At 44.0% G+C, this 21,845-nt stretch overlaps 1 protein-coding gene across 11 annotated transcripts in view; it reads right to left on the bottom strand.

Annotated features, from left to right (window-relative positions):
* FAM168A (family with sequence similarity 168 member A) overlaps window positions 1–21,845 on the bottom strand; it is a 340,334-nt gene that overhangs the window by 272,443 nt on the left and 46,046 nt on the right. Inside the window, exon 1 of one of the 11 annotated variants that reach the window (XM_039539072.1) lies at window positions 21,284–21,392. The exons of the other annotated variants lie outside the window; for them this stretch is intronic. The gene's annotated coding sequence lies outside the window, so the exon portion shown is untranslated. Of the gene's footprint in view, window positions 1–21,283; window positions 21,393–21,845 lie in introns of those variants that run through there. 11 annotated transcript variants of the gene reach the window in all.

Genomic DNA, 21,845 nt, shown 5'->3' with positions numbered 1-21,845 from the left:
AGAAGCCACATCTCAAATAAGACTTGGGCAGGGGACAGAAGTCTCCTAATCAGCACAGGTGAGAGTAAGGCCTTTTCTACACTACAGAGTTTTGTCGACAAAAGTCGCATTGCAGTGTGTACACCTCCACTGTCTTGTCACCAAAAGCTGCCTGTTGCTGACAAAACTCTGTAGTGTAGACAAGGCCTGAAAAGAAACAGGAAGGAAAGGGAACAGATGCAACTAGACAGAGACCATCACATAGGTGTACAATGCAACTCGTTTGGATGTTTTTAAGTTTCTAAAACCTCTGGAAAATAATTTATTTTAGGGTGTTAAGATTGGCAAGCATTTCATATCCTTAATATGGTTTAAAGCAATCACATTCTTGCTGCATCTGCTAGATTTTCATTTGTGCTCTTGATAATCATTCTACATAAATGTGTATTGTATGCTTTAAAAATTGCTGCACATAGATATTAGTTGTCTTGATGCTATTACTTAGGGAAAATATTTAATTTTATATTAAAGTGAGATTTCATTTAATACGCTCTTGGATAAAAGTCTGGGATAATTGCTATCTTGATTTGATTTGCACTGTATTAGAAATAGCAGAGGAAACCTCACAGGAGTTCTCCAGACACCCGAAGTGACAACCACAAGCCAAAGCCACATTTGCTTATGTTTTGCTAGAAGTGACTGATAAAGTAATTTGAAGGGGACAACTTTGGAAAATCATGAATGTTATAGGAAACAGCAACATTTTTAATGGAGTCAAATAGCCAATTTCATGCCATTCAAATTTTAACATGGTATTTTAATTACCAGCCAAAAAATGCTTTATAGTGTGCTAGAAATGTTTCAGTACACACCTGAACAAAATATTTGCCACTCCCTTTTAACTGGCTGGAGTTTTAAATTCAAGTTCCCACAAATAAGATGGATAATTTGTTAAAAAAAAAAAACAACAATACTTGTCAATAAAATAGTATCATTTTCTCTCTGAGGTGTGTTGGGGGGAGGGGCAAGAGTCCTCTTTTTCCTAAGTGCTTGTGTTCTTTCAACTTCCCTTACTGATTTTAATACTAACAGTCCAACCTACAGGGCAGCCTTATTGTTTCACCTGCCTGCAGGGGGCTAAGCCATTAAGAGAGAAATTAGAAAGAGGATCTACAATGCCCTCCCCTACAAGAGGTATTTTTCCTTTCTTATGTTTTCATTTCCGTTCTCTCCTCCTTCTCTCAGTGGTATCTGTAGGCTTCCAACCTAAGAGCTCAGAAGGAGGCCAGCTACTTCTCAAAAAGGCACCACCTGTCTCTCACCTCTCATGCCTATCACAGTGAAGTCAATTGCTCAAGACACACCCACACCTCTGGCAAAGGAAGCCAGACCCCAAGAGAAAGTTTGAGTTTTTGTGTTTTTTTTTCAGTGAGATTGTGTTTTTCATTAAAACTGTCAATTTCACAGTTTCTCTTAAGTCCATGATTATTGGGATAATAATACAGCATTAGCTAGGATTGCTTGAGATAAACCATATGGATAACAAACAGAAAGTTTTCTCCTAAAAGGGAATATGGGAAATAAAACAAGAAAATATATTCACCACTTTGGAAGGCTTTCAGGCTCAGCAAGTACTGAATTCTTTGTTCCTAGCTTTTTGTTTTTAAAGATAGTTACCAAATTATATCTGATGTGACAGCTGACTATGAACTGAACCTTCCTGTAGCACGTCCAGCCAAGTGACACAAAGCAGTACTTGGAAAAATTACTCTGACTTCAGACCAAAAAAGAAGGCAACAGTTATGAAGTTGGGCTTTTCTGCCCTCCTGCTAGATCATACTGGCACTGGCAACCTTGATCTGGTGATTAGGCAAAATAAGCAAACCAAAACAAGCCTGAAGAGGTTAAAAAAGTCACAGCACAAGACACTGCTACACCTTCTCCCTTCACTCACATAACAATCTGAGGGCTCTAAATACTGCCAGAGTTACCTCATCACCACTTTTTCAATGACCTAGTCCTAAAAGGGTAGGTTAGAGACAGCAAAATAGTTAGTGGGACTGTCAACATTTCTGGACTAAGGGCCTGCTAATTGCATGTTTGAGGGAACAAAACAAGTGAAGTCAAAATTCTGCCTTTCCCTTAGGAAGGCATTAATAACTTCTGCCACCAGTGGACCCAATTTATTTCACTTGATTACTCTAGCCATGAGGGGCACAGACCAATCGCACAGATAATAGCCTACATTAGTACCTCAGTGGGAAAATAAAGTCATAATTCAGAGAAATGCTCTTCTTTTTTCAGACATACCACGGCAGCCCAAAATCACTATCTTGCCATCCAGAATATTTCAGCTGGACAAGAATTCCTTGAAGCTACTGTGGAGAAGATAGACAGACTTCTTCAACCTTAACAGCAGCCAACATTTAGCTTTTAAATAACTAACTCTACTCAATTGGCCAGCCCCTGCAAAGACTCCTTTTAATGGCCCTCTAACCTCCATTCCATCCGTTTTATCTGCTGCAGGTCAGTCGGTGAATAGACAGGAAATTATAAAATCATTAGCTATTTACACAACACTGCACTTCACCCACACATTAGATTCTTCCTGCACAAGATGTTAACTGAATGGATTTAGCTATTTTAAGTAATGCTTGCCATTTCATTTTTCCCCAGTCTATCAGTGGTGCCCTTCAATTTCCATGTCAAATTTGACTGCAACATATGGTTCTATGCATTCATAATGACTACACATTGCTCTAAACAGCTCTGCTCCACATACATCTCTGTTTGCATCTCCTCCTCACACCCTGCCCAATCCTCTATTCTTCATGCTCCCTTTATCTGCTTCTCCCACTCTTTTTTTTCCAGGCTGACCCCTGCCCTTGGGATTGCATCTCTCTCCTTGAACAAATAGCATCCTCCCTCTCCTCCAAATGTCTCCTGAAAATCCATTTCTTTAGCCAGATCTGATCTCCAGTGTTCCTACTCACACCTCTTCCTTTAGTTGTTGTATTGTTTCCATTCAATTTAGGATGTAAATTCATAAGGGTGAGAAACATGTCTGATTTAGTGTGAAGAGTGTGTACACTTTTAGTGACATATCACAGATTTTTTTTAAACTGAATTTGGCAAGAGAAATATTCTTAAGCATCAGATTGGCATAGGCAATACCCTATACTAGACGCCTGTGAAGTCTTCTGCCTAAGAACCTCCAACGCAACTTCTCTCAGGCTAGAGACATCTCTTCAAATAGTCCCATGAGTTTGACTGAAGAGGGGTATCTAAATAGAATTGAAATCAACGCTACAACATGCCTGAAGAGTGGGATTCTAACAGCTATGTATCTGTCTGAAGTACTTACGTGGCCCCCATCACCACAGTGCCTGAGCACCTCACAATCTAAGAATTTACCTTCACAACGTTCCTGTGAGGTAGGGAAGTGCTATTATCCCCATTTGATAAATGAGGAACTGAGGCATAAAGAGACTAGACTAATGACTGCCCAAGATCACACAGGAAGTCTGTATTCTATCTTATCCCATTTTGTTGCACATGCTGGGATGCACAACAATCATCTCAGGGGAAGAGAAACTCCACATTCAAATGGTTTCTACTGCTGTGTGATAAATCTGTTTAATGATAGACTTACAGCCAAACTGTTACTCTGAACTCTCAGTACCTAAAAAAGGCTATGGAGAATATGGTTTACCTGGAAAACCTTCTACTGCTTGCTACCAAGACTCTTTTATGCCAACTAAACTAAAGCAGTTCCAGTTCCATGATTGCTATATTGTTTGGTATTTGTGAAGAACTCTATGCCATTGTATATGTTTGGGAGTAATAATGAGATAACTGCACTTCATGTATTCCAGTAAAAGTTTTACCCTTAGTTTGGCAGATTTTTATGCCACACAAAAATAATTAACTTCTTTTCCACTGCTTGCATCCGAAGAAGTGGATGTTCACCCACGAAAGCTCATGCTACAAAACATCTGTTAGTCTATAAGGTGCCACAGGATTCTTTGCTGCTTCTACAGAACCAGACTAACACGGCTACCCCTCTGATACTTCTATTAGCATAATTTATTTAAATCATGTATTTCATTATAGAGATGGGGAAAAAAAACTATTAAGTCATCTAACTGACCATTCTGTCAGTGCAAGATAGTTCCCTACAGCACATTTTACATGCTTGTTTTAAGTGTGTTTGCTACAGTGTAAGCTCAAAGTGTCTGCACAGCTGAGACACGTTCACCGACTTATGCGTCAAGCCAACAAGCTGTTGGAAGACTTCAATTCATGACTTATACTGAGCTTTTATTTCCGCAACAGACCTTAGCCGTTTTTCCACCTCCCTCAAGAAAAGTCAATTTGTATTTTGCTTTGCAGCAAAAATACATAACAAAGAACTACCTGATGATTTTTAAGTGCAGTCTGTGTGTCCAATAGGTTGTAACACTAGGACTGGGAATGTACTGCATGCCTATCAAAAACGTATGTATGGTGCAGTCTAAAATGAGATCCAGTTCTATGGATTATGAAAGACGAATATAGCCAGACAATAGTGTGCAGACAGGTTTTTACCAGTTGTTTGATTTTATAAATAGGAAAACAATTCTATCATTTTAACCATGGTATCTTGGAATTCTTACAGACTGTTTCATTTTAAGGAAACTAAAGTGGCACATCCAAAAGTCTATGATATATTTATTAAACAACCTCAGTGTACGCAGTGCTGTATAGTAGATGTAGTGTGACAAATGGTAAACATGTCTCTGCCTGAAGCTGCTTACAATCTAAAGACATAGCAGGTAGAATACCATACAACACAAAACAAATAGAAGCATTAGTCCCCTATTGCCTCAAGGAATAGATTAGTTGGGTTTTTTTAATTTGCTGGAGGGAAGGAAAGTTGTCATACATTGAATACACCAAGCACATATGCGACAGCATGAAAAAAAGGCTTAATCTAAAGTGGGTAGAGGTAACCAAGGGAGGCGTCAGAAGAGAAGCATGGAGCGATTAAAGGAGCAAGAGGCACTACATAAACCAAACTTGGATCAAAAGACCTCAAGCAGAACATTTGATTAGCAATACATGAACATGGGACTAGAAATGAGTGATCTAGCTGGAGAAATTCAGCTGCAAATAGACTGATTAGTCTAAAAGTGAACTCTAAGAATTAGAAATGCAAGGGGAAATATGAGTAGGATGATCACAGCTACTTCAGCTACACCTCTGCCCCGATATAACGCTGCCTTCGGGAGCCAAAAAATCTTACTGCGTTATAGGTGAAACCGCGTTATATCGAACTTGCTTTGATCCGCCGGAGTGTGCAGCCCCCTCCACTTCCCCCAAGCGCTGCTTTACCACGTTGTATCTGAATTCATGTTATATCTGGGTAGAGGTGTATTTTGTCCAGAAAGATATTGGGGGATGCGGGGGGGTGTTTGTGTGTGTGTGTCAGAGAGAGAGAAACACACTGCCTTTTAGGGAAACAGTTATTCAGGGTTCCTGAACACGTCTGTAACAAATCTAGTAAATCTTGTTTAACTGTGTGGAGAGAGAGATCTTTATCAGGGGTTTTCCAGAAAAGAGAGAGGACACAGTTAAGGTAATGAAACAGAACATACATTCCAGTTCTATAAATTGTTTCTCCTGCTTCCTCGAGGCTAAGAGTTCTGTTTGACTATTAGATACCACGCCAAGAGGAAAAATAGCCATAACTAACACCTCTGTGCAATTGTGGATTAAGTATACTTAACACTATATATGAAATTAGCTGATGCTGGCAGAAACATTGCCATTATTGTTTTGCTTCTGCTGGTGTAGCTTTGAAAAGCTGCAGTCCAAGGAGAAGTGGGAGCCTTATTTAAAAATAAGTGATAAAACAAAGCTAAGCAAAATGATTTCATAGCCTGCTTTAAGAGCCCTCCTGTGTGCATTTCCTTGACCTATTAAAAGCCTATCACAATAAAAAAGCCTGGCATGCAAACTTGCCAGTCCCTCCTGTGAAAGTCATTATCTTCTAAATAGCTGTGTAAAAATCAGCATTTCAGAAAACAATGAAAACCTGAAACCACCAGGAATGAAAAGGCCCTTATGTCACTCACCACCCTGTCATTCCACATGCACTCGGCTCTGTAACTTCCCCTCATACCGAAGGGTAAGAGCATCAGTCCTTACAAAGATGGTTTCTTTTGGTTAATTATAACCCCTGCAGACTTTTTAATTCTGGCACCCCAAGGTCCTCTGCAGAAAGCCTGAAGGCACACTGGTTGCGAAACACCAGGTTAGAGCACAGAAACACAGATAGCTAGGAGGATAATACAGGAAAAGATATGGGGAAGAGGAGAGGTACATGGCTAGACAAAGGAAGAGCAAAGATACCAGTAGAAAGAGACGAAAACTGGTCAGCCACAGAAGAGAAAAATGGAAGGAGTCATACAAATCATGCCTCTTGTCTGATGAGAGTTTGCTCGCTTGCTGGTTTGATTTTTGATTTTCAGTTTGCAGATGCTGGTAGGAGGCAGCGTGCTGTGAGAGAAGCAGAGCCTTTGATCATAGAAGAACCCTCATTTGGGGGCAGGGCTTCCCTGATTAGGTGGCCTATAAAGGCAGCCAAGCAGTGGCAGAGGAGCCAGCAAGCAGAGTTGAAAACAGGAGTTTGGGGGTGGGTGGTGTTGTTTTTGTTTTGTGTGTGGTTTTTCGTTTTGTTTTCTTGACAGGAGCTTACATGGGAATGCTATGACAGATACAGCAGTGGTAGTGACCCAAGGAATGGGTGACATAATGAAGATGACCGGATGTGGAAGCTGCAGGATGTAGATTATCCTGGAGCGGGTACCCGAAAACCGTTTCCTTTATATAAACTACCACCTGATGGAGCTGATGGAGGAGAAGATCTGAGGTTTGGAGATGCAGATAGAAACAATGGTTGAGTTTTGAAGGTAATTCAAGCAGATGATGGAGGGAAGACAAGGGGAGGCTGAAGGGAAAAGTCAAGACAGATGTAAGCTGGACTGGAGAACTCTGAGGGGAGACTGCTGGGTGAGGAAAGTGGCCAGTGAAAGCATGCAACTATGAGAACAAAGCAGAGGAAAAGACCAGCAGTGAAGGAGAAATAGAACTAGAAAATGAGGAAGGGGTGCAGCAGGCAGTAACAGATGGTGGGAGGGCAAGTAAGAAGAGAAGAGCGGCTAGTCCTACAAGAAGAGGAGAAGAATCAGTGGACACAGCCAGAGTTCAGAGCTCCAGCAGTATAGAGGATGACTCACAGAAGATGGCAAGGGAGAACTAAAGACAAGAGTCATGCATCCGACAAAGTGGGTATTCACCCACGAAAGCTCATGCTCCAATATGTCTGTTAGTCTATAAGGTGCCACAGGACTCTTTGCTGCTAAAGACAAGAGGACTCGCAGATAAAAAACAGGAGGAAGACTGGAGAATCACACCAACACAAGGAAGAGGCAGATCTATGTGATTGGGGACTTTCTGCTATGGACAGCCTTGTAACCAGGGCTGATTTGGAGAACAGAAGGGTTTGCTGTGTGTTAGGAGCTAAGATATGGGATGTGGGCCTGAGGCAGAAGAGGATCCTAATGGGAGCAGGAAAAAATCCACTGATTGTCCTTCACGTGGGAATAATTCATATTGCTAAATTCTTCTTGGAATGCTTCAAGGGAGACTATGCCAGTCTCCTTCCCATGGGTCCAGATGATGATGTCGTCATCAATGTAGCGTAGGCAGAGAAGGGGCATGAGTGGACGAGAGCTGAGGAAGCGTTGTTGCAGGTCAGCTATAAAAACGTTGGCATATTGTGGTGCCATGCGGGTGCCCATAGCTGTGCCACTGATCTGGAGGTATATATTTGTCACCAAATTTGAAATAATTGTGTGTGAGGATAAAGTTACAGAGCTCAGCAACCAGTTATGCTGTGGCATCATCAGGGATACTGTTCCTGACAGCTTGTATTCCATCTGTGTGTGGGATGTTTGTGTAGAAAGCCTCCACATCCATGGTGGCTAGGATGGTGTTTTCTAGAAGATCACCAATACGTTGATGACATCTTTATCATCTGGACCCATGGGAAGGAAACTCTGGAAGAATTCCACCATGATTTCAACAGTTTCCACCTCACCATCAACTTCAGCCTGGCCCAATCTACACAGGAGGTCCACTTCCTAGACACCACAGTACGAAAAAGTGACGGTCACGTTAACACCACCCTATACTGAAAACCCACCAACCGCTATGCCTACCTCCATGCCTCCAGCTTCCATCCCGGACACACCACACGATCCACTGTCTACAGCCAAGCGCTGAGGTATAACTGCATTTGCTCCAACCCCTCAGACAGAGACCAACACCTACAAGACGTTCACCAAGCATTCTCAAAACTACAATACCCACACGAGGAAATAAGGAAACAAATAAACAGAGCCAGACATGTACCCAGAAGCCTCCTGCTGCAAGACAAGCCCAAGAAAGAAACCAACAGGACTCCACTGGCCATCAGCTACAGTCCTCAGCTAAAACCTCTCCAACGCATCATCAGTGATCTACAACCCATCCTGGACAACGATCCCTCGCTTTCACAGGCCTTGGGTGGCAGGCCAGTCCTCGCCCACAGACAACCCGCCAACCTTAAGCATATTCTCACCAACAACCACACACCACACCATAGTAACTCTAACTCAGGAACCAATCCATGCAACAAACCTCGATGCCAACTCTGTCCACATATTTACACCAGCGACACGATCACAGGACCTAATCAGATCAGCCACAACATCACCGGTTCATTCACCTGCACATCCACCAATGTAATATATGCCATCATGTGCCAGCAATGCCCCTCTGCTGTGTACATCGGCCAAACTGGACAATCCCTACGTAAAAGGATTAATGGACACAAGTCAGGCACTAGGAATGGCAATATACAAAAACCTGTAGGAGAACACTTCAACCTCCCTGGACACACAATAGCAGATTTAAAGGTAGCCATCCTGCAGTAGGAAAACTTCAGGACCAGACTCCAAAGAGAAATTCCTGAACTTCAGTTCATTTGCAAATTTGACATCATCAGCTCAGGATTAAACAAAGATTGTGAATGGCTAGCCAACTACAAAAGCAGTTTCTCCTCCCTTGGTTTTCACACCTCAACTGCTAGAAGAACACCTCATCCTCCCTGATTGAACTGACCTCATTATCTCCAGACTGATTCTGGCCTGCATTTATACCTGCCTCTGGAAATTTCCACCACATGCGTCTGACAAAGTGGGTATTCTCTCATGAAAGCTTATGCTCCAATACATCTGTTAGTCTATAAGGTGCCACAGGACTCTTTGTTCCTCATAGGTCATGTTTTCTAGACCTTTAATCATTTTTGTTGCTCTCCTCTGGACTTTCTCCAATTTGGCCACATCTTTCCTGAAATGTGGTGCCCAGAACTGGATACAATACTCCAGCTGAGGCCTAATCAGCATAGAGTAAAGCAGAAGAATTACTTCTCGTGTCTTGCTTACAACACTCCTGCTCATAGATCCCAGAATGATGACTGCTTTTTTTGCAACAGTGTTACATTGTTCACTCATATTTAGCTTGTGATCCACTATGACCCCCAGATCCCTTTCTGCAGTACTCCTTCCTAGACAGTCATTTCCCATTTTGTAAGTGTGCAACTGATTGTTCCTTCCTAAGTGGAGTACTTTGCATTTGTCCTTATTGAATTTCATCCTATTTACTTCAGACCATTTCTCCAGTTTGTCCAGATCATTTTGAATTTTAATCATATCCTCCAAAGCACTTGCACCCCCTCCCAGCTTGGTATTGTCCGCAAACTTTATAAGTGTACTCTATGCCATTATCTAAATCACAGATGAAGATATTGAACTGCACCAGACCCAGAACTGATCCCTGCAGGACCTCACTCAATAAACCCTTCCAGCTTGACTGTGAACCACTGATAACTACTCTCTGGGAATGGTTTTCCAACCAGTTATGCATCCATCTTATAGTAGCTCCATCTAGGCTATATTTCCCTAGTTTGTTTATGAGAAGATACTGCAAGTCAGTATCAAAAGCCTTACTAAAGTCAAGATATACCACATCTACTGCTTCCCCCCTATCCACAAGGCTCATTACCCTGTCAAAGGAAAACTAACAGGTTGGTTTGACATGACTTGTTCTTGACAAATCCATTTTGACTGTTACTTATCTCCTTATCTTCTAGGTGATTTTTTGATAATTTGCTCCATTATCTTTCCAGGTACTGAAGTTAAGACGACTGATATGTAATTCCCTGTGTTGTCCTTATTCCTTGATAGACTGGCCCTAATTTGCCTTCTCTTCCAGTCCTCTGGAATCTCTTCCGTCTTCCATGACTTTTGGTGTGGCCCAGATTTTCTTGGATGGGATAGCTGACAGATTTCTTCACCAACCAACAAGAGGAGATGTCATTTTATATTTAGTATTGGTAAGTAGTGAGAAGCTCCTAGAAGAAGTGGTTGTAGGGGACAACTTTGGTTCAAGTGATCATGAGCTAATTCAGTTTAAACTAAATGGAAAGATAAACAAATATATATCTGCAACTAGGGTCTTTGATTTCAAGAGGGGCTAACTTAAAAAAATTAACAGAATTAGTCAGGGAAATGGAATGAACTGAAGAACTCAATGATCTGAATGTGGAGGAGGCTTGGAATTATTTTAAATCAAAGTTGCAGAAACTGTCTGAATCCTGCGTCCCAAGCAAGGGGAAAGAATTCATAGGGAAGGGCTGCAGGCCAAACTGGATGAGCAAGCATCTCAAACAGTTTATTAAAAGAAAGCAGAACACCTATAAGGAATGGAAGAGGGGAAAGTTCAGCCAGGAAAGCTACCTCTCAGAGGTTAGAAAGTGTAGAGAAAAAATGAGAACTGCCAAAAGCCAAGCAGAGTTGAACCTTGCAAAGAGAATTAAATCCAATAGTAAAAGGTTCTATAGCCATATAAATAAAAAGAAAACAAGGAAAGAAGAAGTGAGGCCACTAAACACTGAGGATGGGGTGGAGATTAAAGATAATCTAGGCATGGGCCAGCACCTAAATTAATATTCTGCCTCCATTTTCAACAAGGGTAATGAGGATCTTAGGGGCAGGGCGGCTAATGGAAATGAGGACAGGGAAGTCAAGCTCTATCAGCTTTGACCAAATCTGGCGGCCCAGATAATCTCCATCCAAGAATATTAAAGGAACTGGCATATGAAACTGCAAGCCCAACAGAAAGGATTTTCAATGAATACATACCCTGTGACTGGAGAATTGTAAATATAGAATCTATTTTTTAAAAAGGGGGGAAAGATGATCTGGGAAACTACCGCCCTGTTGGTTTGACTTCAATTGTATGTAATGTCTTGGAACAAATTTTCAAAGAGGAAGTGGTTAAGGATGTAGAGATAAAGGGTAAATTGGATAAAATACAATGTTTTAGAAAAGAATGATCGTGCCAGACCAACCTGATCTCTTTCTTTGAGAAGATAACTGATTTTTTTAGACAAAGAAAATGCAGTAGATCTAATCTACCTGGATGTCAGTAATGCGGTGTAGTTGTAGCCATGTCAGTCCCAGGATATTAGAGAGACAAGGTGGGTAAGCTAGTATCTGCATTTCAGTAAGGCATCTGATACAGTTCACGTGGGAAATTAATTAAATTAATTGGAAGAGAAGGGGAATACCATGAGAATTGAAAGGTGGATAAGGAATTGGTTAAAGGGAGACAACACTGGGTCATACTGAAAAATGAACTGTCGGGCTGGAAGGGAAGTTACTAATGAAGTTCCTCAGGGATCAGCCTTGGGACCATTCTTATTTCACATTTTTAGTAATGACGTGGGCAAAAAAAAATGGGAGTGTGCTAATAAAATCTGCAGATTTCCCAAAGTATTATCCATATGGAGGAGGACTGGAATATCATACAACAAGATCTGGATGACCTTGAAAATTGGAGTAATAGAAATGGGATGAAATTTAATGGACCAAAGTGCAAGGTCATGCATTTAGGGATTAACAACAAGAATTTTTGCTATAAACTGGGGACTTATCAGTTGGGAGCAATAGAAAAGGAGAAAGACCTGGGTGTATTGGTTGATCACATCACGACTATGAGCACGGCTAGTGCGTGAATCGCCGCTGGAGGAGGCTAGCCCCCAGTCCCACCCCTTCCACCTGAGGCCCTGCCAGAGCCAAGCCTTCCCTTCTGCCCCTCCCCCCGCCCCATGCCAGAGCTCAGAGCTGCTGCCCCTCCCCCCGCCATTGTAACCACCAGCCCCAAAGAAGCGCCAGGAGGACGGGTGGCGTGCGCCCCCAGCCTCTCCAGCTCCAGAGCGCGCAAAGATGAGCGGCCCCAGTGGCGCACTGGGGGCCTGGAGCCGGAGGACTGGAGCAACACTCAGAGAGCATGATGGCAGGGGACAGGGTCACGCCCAGCTGTTTGGGGAGGCAAAGCCTCCCCCAGCTTATGCAACCCCGCCACCCATGACTATAAGCCACCATGTGATACAGCTGTGAAAAAGGCTAATGCAGGGGTCCCCGCCATGGCCCCTGCAAGGGCATTTAAATGCGCCCGCGTCCTGGCCGGCGGTGGAGCATCCACCGAAATGCCGCCGAATTTCAGCGGCATTTCGGCGGCGACACCTCTCGCCGCCGACAAACAACGTCATCGAGAGGCGTCGCCGCCGAAATGCCGCAGAAATTCGGCGGCATTTCGGCAGGTGCTCCATCGCCGCCACAGTCCTTTGTCTGGCGCCCGTCAGACGAAAAGGTTGGGGACCACTGGGCTAATGCAATCCTAGGATGCATCAGGCAAGGTACTTCCAGTAGAGACAGGGAAATGAGAGTACCATTATGTGAGGCACTGATGAGGCCTCATCTGGAATACTGCGTGCAATTCTGGTCTTCCATGTTTAAGAAAGATTAATTCAAACTGGAACAGGTGCAGAGAAGGGCTACTAGAATGATCCAAGGAATGGAAAACCTGCCTTATGAGAGGAGACAAAGAGCTTGACTTGTTTAGCCTAACCAAATGAAGGCTGAGGAGAGATATGATTACTCTCTATAAATACAGCAGAAGGATAAATAGCAGGGAGGGAGAGGAGTTATTTCAGTTAAGCAACAATGCTGACAAGAACCAATGGATATAAACTGGCCATCAAGAAGTTTAGGCTTGAAATTAGGCAGAGGTTTCTAACCATCAGAGGAGGTAAAGTTCCTGGACAACCTTCCAAGGGAAGCAGTGGGGGAAAAAAACGTAACTGGCTTTAAGACTGAGCTTGATTAGTTTATGGAGGGGATGGTGTGATGGGACTGGCTACAATGATGGGGAGCCCATCTGCAACTGCTAGTAGCAAATATCCCCAATGGCCAGAAATGGGATACTAGATGGGGAGGACTCTGGGTTACTACAGAGAATTCTTTGTCAGGTGTCTGGCTGACACATCTTGCTGACATGCTTAGGGTCCAGCTGGGGTATTTGGGGTCAGGAAAGAACTTTTCCCTTGGGTCAGATTGACAGAGACTCTGGTGGGGGGGGGTGCCTCTTTGTAGCATGGGGCACAGGTCACTTTCAGGGCTGAATTAGAATAAATGGTGGATTCTCCGTAACCTGAAGTTTTTAAATCATGATTTGAGGACTTCAGTAACTCAGCCAGAGGTTATGGGTCTATTAAAGGAGTGGGTGGGTGAGGTTCTGTGGTCTGCGATGTGCAGGAGGTCAGAATAGATTATCATGATGGTCCCATCTGGTCTTAAATTCTATGAGACCTCCAGAAGGTACCAGAAGTGATATGGGGAAAAGTCACAAATTATCTGACAGCACAGAAAATATTAATTTAGAAAGCACAAGTGAAGCATATCTTTTCCTTGGTGTTACACTAATTCCAGTTTATATCTATTTTTAAGATGTTAGAAAAGGAAAACCCTGGATTTCTGTGTATTTAAACTTATTTCCTAGCTCAATATTAGATCACAACAAATAGAATAAGCTAAACTCATTAGAAGAAACAAGGCGACATGGACCCATAGGGATAACAAATGTTGTAATGGCCCAGACATTGCAGAAATGCTTCAGTTTGCCCTTCCACCTCACCTATAATAAGAAGGGTGTGGTCTGGGCAGGCAGACCTTTATTGTTGTTTTCATGGTGCAAATAATAATAATAATAATAGGAGATATACCAATCTCCTAGAACTGGAAGGGACCTTGAAAGGTCATCGAGTCCAGCCCCCTGCCTTCACTAGCAGGACCAAGTACTGATTTTGCCCCAGATCCCTAGGTGGCCCCCTCAAGGATTGAACTCACAACCCTGGGTTTAGCAGGCCAGTGCTCAAACCACTGATGTAAAGAGACTGTTTGCCCCTCAGCCAGCTGAAGAAAAATGACCCCCAAAAGTAACACCCAGATTCAGCAAGGTAAAGGCCTGCTTGTGGCTTCAGAAACTGGAATCCCAATAGAGGCTGAACTTGGAATAGAAACCATTTTTCCTTCTTTTCCTTCAGTAACTAAATCTGTCACCTCCTTGATGGCTTTGTTGCACAGAGCTTCTTCAAACAGCTTCTTTCTGTCAAAGGGGACTTGTGAGCTGAAGTTGCTGTTGGCATCCCAGACATTTGAATCTTTGGTCTCTTCTTGATATAAGAATACAAAAGTGCATGAGACAAGCTTTATAGCATCACAAGTAGCAGTATAAATAAAGGAAAGAGAGGCAGACCCTTCACGTGTTTTGGTCCTACTGGAGCTTTTATATTTGTGCTTGTTCATTTTCCTCAGGACTTTAGCCCAAGAGAGTTAGGCAGCTTTCAAGACAACAGCTTCTAATGTCTGTTGAGAAAGAGTTACATTTTCTTATCCAGAGAATCTTATACTGAGGCTGCTGCCTTCCCTCAGACAAGGGCCTTTTTGGAGAAGACTGACGTAATAGTTTTAGAGGACTTTGGGTACCACCGGGGTGAGCTGGAGCCGGTTTGCACAAACCGGTTGTTAAATTTAGAAGCAGTTTTAGAACCGCTTGTTAACTGGCTTCCCTGCGAGGGAAGCTTTGATGGGCTCCGCCGGAAAGCCTGTAATTCCTCCTCCTTGCCCCCGGAGGGCGCTGCGCTGCAGGAACCATGTGGGCTGCCTCCTGGCCCTGTTGCTGCTGCTGCTGCTCCTTGGACCTCTGGCCCTGAGGCTCCCACTGCTGCCTGGTGGGTCCCCGGCTGCATCCTGCTGCTCGGGCTGCTCCCAGGCCCCCCCCCCCCCCGGGTGAGTGTCTGCACCCCTCCCCTGCCCAGAGCCAGCCCGTCTGCACCCCCTGCCCACAGCCACCCTCTGCCCGCAGCCAGCCCCTGCCCACAGCCAGCCCGTCTGCACCCGCTGCCCACAGCCAGCCCCTGCCTGCAGCCAGCCTCTGCCCGCAGCCCCTGCCACAGGCACCCTCTGCCCGCAGCCAGCCCCTGCCCACAGCCACCCCCTGCCTGCACCCGCAGCCAGCCACAGCCACCCCCTGCCCACAGCCACCCTCTGCCCGCAGCCAGCCCCTGCCTGCACCCCCTGCCCACAGCCACCCCCTGCTCTGCCCACAGCCAGCCCCTGCCTGCAGCCCCTGCCCACAGCCAGCCCCTGCCTGCAGCCCCTGCCCACAGCCAGCCCCTGCTCTGCCCACAGCCACCCCCCCCCCGGCACCCCCTGCCCACAGCCAGCCCCTGCCCGCACCCGCAGCCAGCCCCTGCCCACAGCCAGCCCCTGCCTGCACCCCCTGCCCACAGCCAGCCCCTGCCTGCACCCCCTGCCCACAGCCAGCCCCTGCCCTGCCCACAGCCACCCTCTGCCCTGCCCACAGCCACCCTCTGCCCGCAGCCCCCCCCTGCCCAGAGCCAGCCCATCTGCACCCCTGCCTACAGCCAACCCCTGCCCGCAGCCAGCCCCTGCCTGCACCCTCTGCCCACAGCCAGCCCCTGCCCACAGCCACCCCTGCCTGCACCCCCTGCCCCTGCCTGCACCCCCTGCCCACAGCCAGCCCCTGCCACAGCCACCCTCTGCCCAGAGCCAGCCCCTGCCCACAGCCACCCCCTGCCCAGAGCCAGCCCCGGCCCGCCACCCCGGCCCACAGCCACCCCCTGCCCACAGCCAGCCCATCTGCACCCCCTACCTACAGCCAGCCCCCGCCTGCACCCGCAGCCAACCCCTGTCTGCACCCCCTGCCCACAGCCAGCCCCTGCCTGCACCCCCTGCCCACAGCCAGCCCCTGCCCACAGCCAGTCCCTTCTTGCACCCCCTGCCCACAGCCAGCCCCTGCCCACAGCCAGCCCCTGCCTGCACCCTCTGCCCACAGCCAGCCCCTGCCTGCACCCTCTGCCCACAGCTGCCCGCAGCCAGCTCCTGCCCACAGCCAGCCCCTGTTGCAGTGAGCCCATGTCATGCTCCCTGCCTCCAGCTAGCCCTACCCCACACCCCTGTCTGCAGCCAGCCCCATGTCCACTGGTGCCCTGCAGTTCTCAGGGCAGTAACCCTGCACACCTGCTTCAATGAGGGGGGGCAGGGAGCAGCTGGGACCCACACATATGCACACCCTAGGGTGACCAGACAGCAAGTGTGAAAAATCGGGACAGGGGGTGAGGGGTAATAGGAGCCTATATAAGAAAAAGACCCAAAAATTGAGACTGTCCGTATAAAATCGGGACATCTGGTCACCCTAGCACACCCCAAAGGAGTGGCGGGGACCCACACATGTGAAACGGAGCTCATTTCTAGTTCAGGCCCATCTTTTTAAAAAAGAATTTTAGGTAGGGTTAACATACATCTGTATTTTCCCAGAGATGTCAGGCTTTTCGGTTCTTAAATCGCTGTCTGGGCGGAATTTTTAAAATTTAAAAATTCCTCCCGGGAAAATACGGATGTATGGTAACCCTATTGGTACAAAAAATGCATACTGTGGCACATCCCTTAAATCAGAACTTTTTATAGGGAACCGGTTGTTAAGATTTTAGCAGCTCATCACTGGGTACCACACATAAGACGACAAGATAAGAACTGAAACAAGGAAGCAAGACAGACAAGGATGAAGTATAGGGAGGAAGTGAAGAGAGAGAGATGATGTCAACTGTACCAGGGTCATTACATGAAGAGCCACAGAATGCTCATCCACCAATCTGTCACAAGAGGACTCAACACAATGAGACCGGGAACCACTGTATTTCTGCCACTCCATTGTACTGAATGGAAGAAGTTGCTGAAGAGAAATTCCTGAAGAGCAGCACAGCCAACCATCATGGCCGTCTCTTCCCAAAGTCTCTGACCACACAAACTATATCACAAGAGCAATGTTTAAACCTTTAAGCATATATATATATATATATATATACATATAACAACGGTTTCCTTTTCTTAATCTTAAGAGATGGAATATGATAGCCTATTTATTATTATTTTCACAGTGCAAAGCACCATGAAGTCACATCACAATGCACAGTAAACACAACACATGGAGTCACTGGCCAGCAAACTTCCTCCACATTTTGCTGTCTTCACACAGTTTTTGGAAGCACACCATCCCACATCCCATCCAGTCAGCCACATCATTGAACCATACTCGCTGTGGACACCTTCTGCCTCTGGCACCTACAAATCCTATACAAAATGCAGCACTGCCATGAGAGAAACATTCTAAGAAAGAAAAAGCCTTAAGGTGTTGGATGTGGGGGTGGGAAAAAAAATCAGGGTCCACAAAGATACCTCTTGCAAGCCCCAACCACAAAAACAGAGAGAGATGATGTACAGAGAAAACAACATACAAAGAATAAAAACATTAAGTACGTTTCATGGAAATGTAACTGTCAACATGTATCTACCTATTCTGTCAATCCCCAGGGTTCTTCCTCAGACCCTGTTCCTTCAGGAATCCAACATAAAATAATACTTCAGTACTGAGAAACCTGGCCTACAACTGTGATAGCAAAGTACTTTAGCACCCCAACATGTTTTCCTTAATGAACGATCATCTTGCTGACTCTTCCTCTGATATTAAATTGTGCTATGTTATATATTGCCAAAACTGCTTACTCTGTCAGTACAACCAGCTCCTTATAATACGCTGTGTATTTTGACCACCCCCCTCCCAATCATAAACAAAAGAAGGATGCAGCCTATTATGAACACTAAACTGTTTACAATTTAGTAACCATAAAAGAAAAGAATAGTTAGCCTTCAGAACTTAAATCACTGCCTTATAGCAACCTTATGTGCCAGGATCAGGACTACAGGTATCTGGTTCCATACATTTTGTTTCCTGATAATAAAGAGAATGGTCTCTCAAACCTCTATATCAAATAATAAGAAAGAAGACATACAGGGAAACATGTATGAATAATAGAAGAGATGTTTACCGTTACAGATAATGTATCAAAATTCATCCTCCATCCTTTTACACAACCCAAAAATGAGTAATTACATGCCACGAGATATCATCTGCTCCACAAATCAAGTCACTGAAACTACAGACTAAAAATTTTTTTTTTTAAAAAGTCAATTTATTAGCGATTACTGTGCAGACAAACATGAGTGCTTGTGTGCCTGCTGGATTAACAACCCCTCACAAGCCACAGGGGAAAAAAATCAATACTGTATATTTTGCTCCCATTAGTTTATCTAGTGCCTGAAAAAAAAATAACCACTCGTTTGTGAGTGCATCAATGCATGTTATATTCTGCACTTCCTACACAGAGAAAACAAAACGGGTTTGTTTTAAATAAACGTAACCCCGATTAGCCAAATTCAAACTAATGTTTCATTAATGAGATAATTAAACTCTGTAAAAATCAGAGTATTCTCAAGAAACTGCACTTGGTAGACTAATCCTTTTGTCCCTAGGTTACTTGTTCAAATCTGGACCCAGTTACCAGTGAACAAAGTAATTTCATTCCAAGAGCTATCCAGCAATCATGTGAAGGTTGTTGTTGGACTCAGTCATCTCCTGGCATAAAGGTACAGTATTGTTATAACAAGTGATAAAAAGGTGGAATCATGGATGATAATTGAGAACAGGGACAAAGGACTGAAGGGGAAGCCTGACAACTGAAGTAACCTCACAACTACTATAAGTGGTCCCTCCCAGCTCAGCGTGGTATGATGTTGCAGTGAAACTACCTGTGCTCTGTGGATGGAACACTTGACTTTCCATGCATCGCAGTCTGACAGTTTCACAGGCACTAAAAGAGGCATTCATTGTACAGCAGACAAAAACTGTTGATAGAAAAACTTATGGGGATGCATTACTTTGTGACATTGAGATGCACATCTTTGTATCATTTTTGTTTGTTTAGCTTCCTCACTTGCACCTTACATCTCTGCACTATAAAATGAAGTTACAAAATTTCATATTTTAAAGAACTAGATTGATATTAATACAGCTATTTTCTTTACTTTTCCGGGCCAAAAACCTCAGATAGCTTCTAAATGCTGTTTACTCAGTCTATGGAAGCTGCATGTAAGAAGTCAGAGCAAAAGAACAGGAATAAGGAGATCTGGGCCCTATATTCACTTGGTTCACTGACTTGCTGTGAGAACTTTGGCTGCCTGGGCTTACCCTTGAGAAAAATGGGGATAGCACTCATCTTTATGAAGCATTTTTATATCTTTAGATGAAAGGTGTTAATTATAAATAATAAGTAATATTACTATTGAGTTGCAAAATTTGCCTATAGAAAGGGTTTTTTAAAATACTTTTAATATAAACATTTTAATTAAATATTGAGTCAGTAAAGCTGTTAAAGCTCAGGAACTCAGTAATTTCAGCATAACCAGAGGGAAAGTGAAGTCCTGCTAAAACCCTGCGGCAGTGCATGAGATATGGAAATAAAACCACTATGTTTGCTGGAGTAACATCAATGGAATTTTTCAATGCTTTTTAATTTTTGTTTTTACAAGATAGACAATGCTTTGTTTTTATATAAAGTAAGGACCCTATTCACCTTTGCATGTATTTAAATCACTAAAAAACGGGAGAAATTCAATTCTATCCACCATGCATTTGTCTTAAGATATAATAATCATATGGATACATGTAAACAGAGCAGCCTTCCTTATATTCAGTCTCACTGTTTGGTGCTTCCTCTGCTCAAGACTGACAGGCAGCAGTAACTAGACTTTCAGAGTTTCCCATCCTTCCTTTCACTTTTTAAAAGTTAGTGACCAAGCCCTTGTCTACACTGGCACTTTACAGCGCTGCAACTTTCTCGCTCAGGGGTGTGAAAAAACACCCCCCAAAGTGCTTCAAGTTGCAAGTTTCAGCGCTGTAAAGTGGCAGTAGGTAGACAGACAGTGCGCCATGTTCAAACAAGTCATGATCACTTGTAACTGAGTTACTATTAATTTTTATTTCTGTGAACAGTTTCTATTTATTTGTCAAGATGAGGTCTAATATAGAATTTTCCCGTGTTGGAGTCAATACTTTTTGAAGTAGCAAAGAATCCTGTGGCACCTTATAGACTAACAGACGTTTTGCAGCATGAGCTTTCGTGGCTACCCCTCTGATACTTAATACTTTTTGAGTTAGGGAATTGTCATCTACAATATTTAGAAATTCCAAGAATGTTTTGGTACAGGCAGCATGAGCTACCAACATGTCACTCAAAATTGGAGTTCTCCCATGATCATGCAGCCTTTTTTCCCCTATACATTATAGATAGGTGTGTAAGAAGCTGGACATCCTGTTCCCTAGAGTGATTTGGTGATCTCTAGCAGACACCAATACTCCATCTTGTGCTTTATCTCTAAGACATTGATCCATAGGTTTTCAAGATCATTTTCCTCCCAGTTACCAGTGATTCGGAAACAGATAATGCCATTTCTGATATAGAGCACCACTCTCCTTTGATCCTTACTAAATCAGTTACAACCATTTATTGTAACATTCCAATCACATGAATCATCTCAGCTGGTTCAATAATACCAACCAAATGAAATTATGCTCATGTGGGAGAAATTCCAATTCCTCGTTTGTTACATAGTGGCTTCCTTGATATTAACAGGAAGAAAGTGCAATGGTCCTTTTGAGAATATTGGACAAATGGACAATGAGGGTTGGCATTGTTGGCAGAGGCCAATAGCTCAATAATGTTGTAGTGTCTCATATAAGGAAAAATGAGTTCCACCTGGAACGTTTGTCAGGAGAACATAAGACCACAATTTACTTCCTCTATTGACATCTCACTTCCTCCTTCTGAGAACTCCAGGTATAACCAGCCTTACAGAGCAAAGCAAAGTCAGCTCTGGGAGCAAAGCCTGTTACTCACATTACTATGATGCTCTCAGAAGCCACTGAAATTCTTTCATGCACCTTCCAAAGTCCAAGCAACTCTCTGAATTTTTAACTTTTTAGTTCTGACCTTCTAGAGTTTTAGTGCTTTCCAGATAGATAGCTCCTGCTGCTTTCCTGCAAGGAGAGAGGAAAACAACTGAGAAGAAACCAAAAGACATTCCCTGCCTGATCAACAGGAGAAAGACACAGTGTGTATACTCACAAAAGCCACATCCCAGAGGGAAAAGCTTACAATCAAGAAGGCAGAAGCAGGGGATGAGAATAAGGATGGAGGGGGTTGCAGAAGCAAGACATGAGAAAAGAACCCGGTAGCCCCTGGCCTGCCCTGCTGATTTCTCATATAGTCAACTTATGTTGATTTACACCAAAGATCCTGTTTGAGGCCCCTATCGTGCACTCTCATGCTTAAGTCGTGGGACTGCTCATGCTCAAAGTTAATCATGTTTACATGGTCTGAAGTGGCTATTCCAAGACAACCAGGGGAGACCTGCATCACTGGCAGGCTCCATTACCATTACCTCACCAAAACGTTCTGC

The sequence above is a fragment of the Mauremys reevesii genome, linkage group 1, assembly GCF_016161935.1.
Source record: "Mauremys reevesii isolate NIE-2019 linkage group 1, ASM1616193v1, whole genome shotgun sequence".
NCBI lineage: Eukaryota > Metazoa > Chordata > Testudines > Geoemydidae > Mauremys > Mauremys reevesii.
This window is presented reverse-complemented; position numbering and strand designations above follow the sequence as displayed.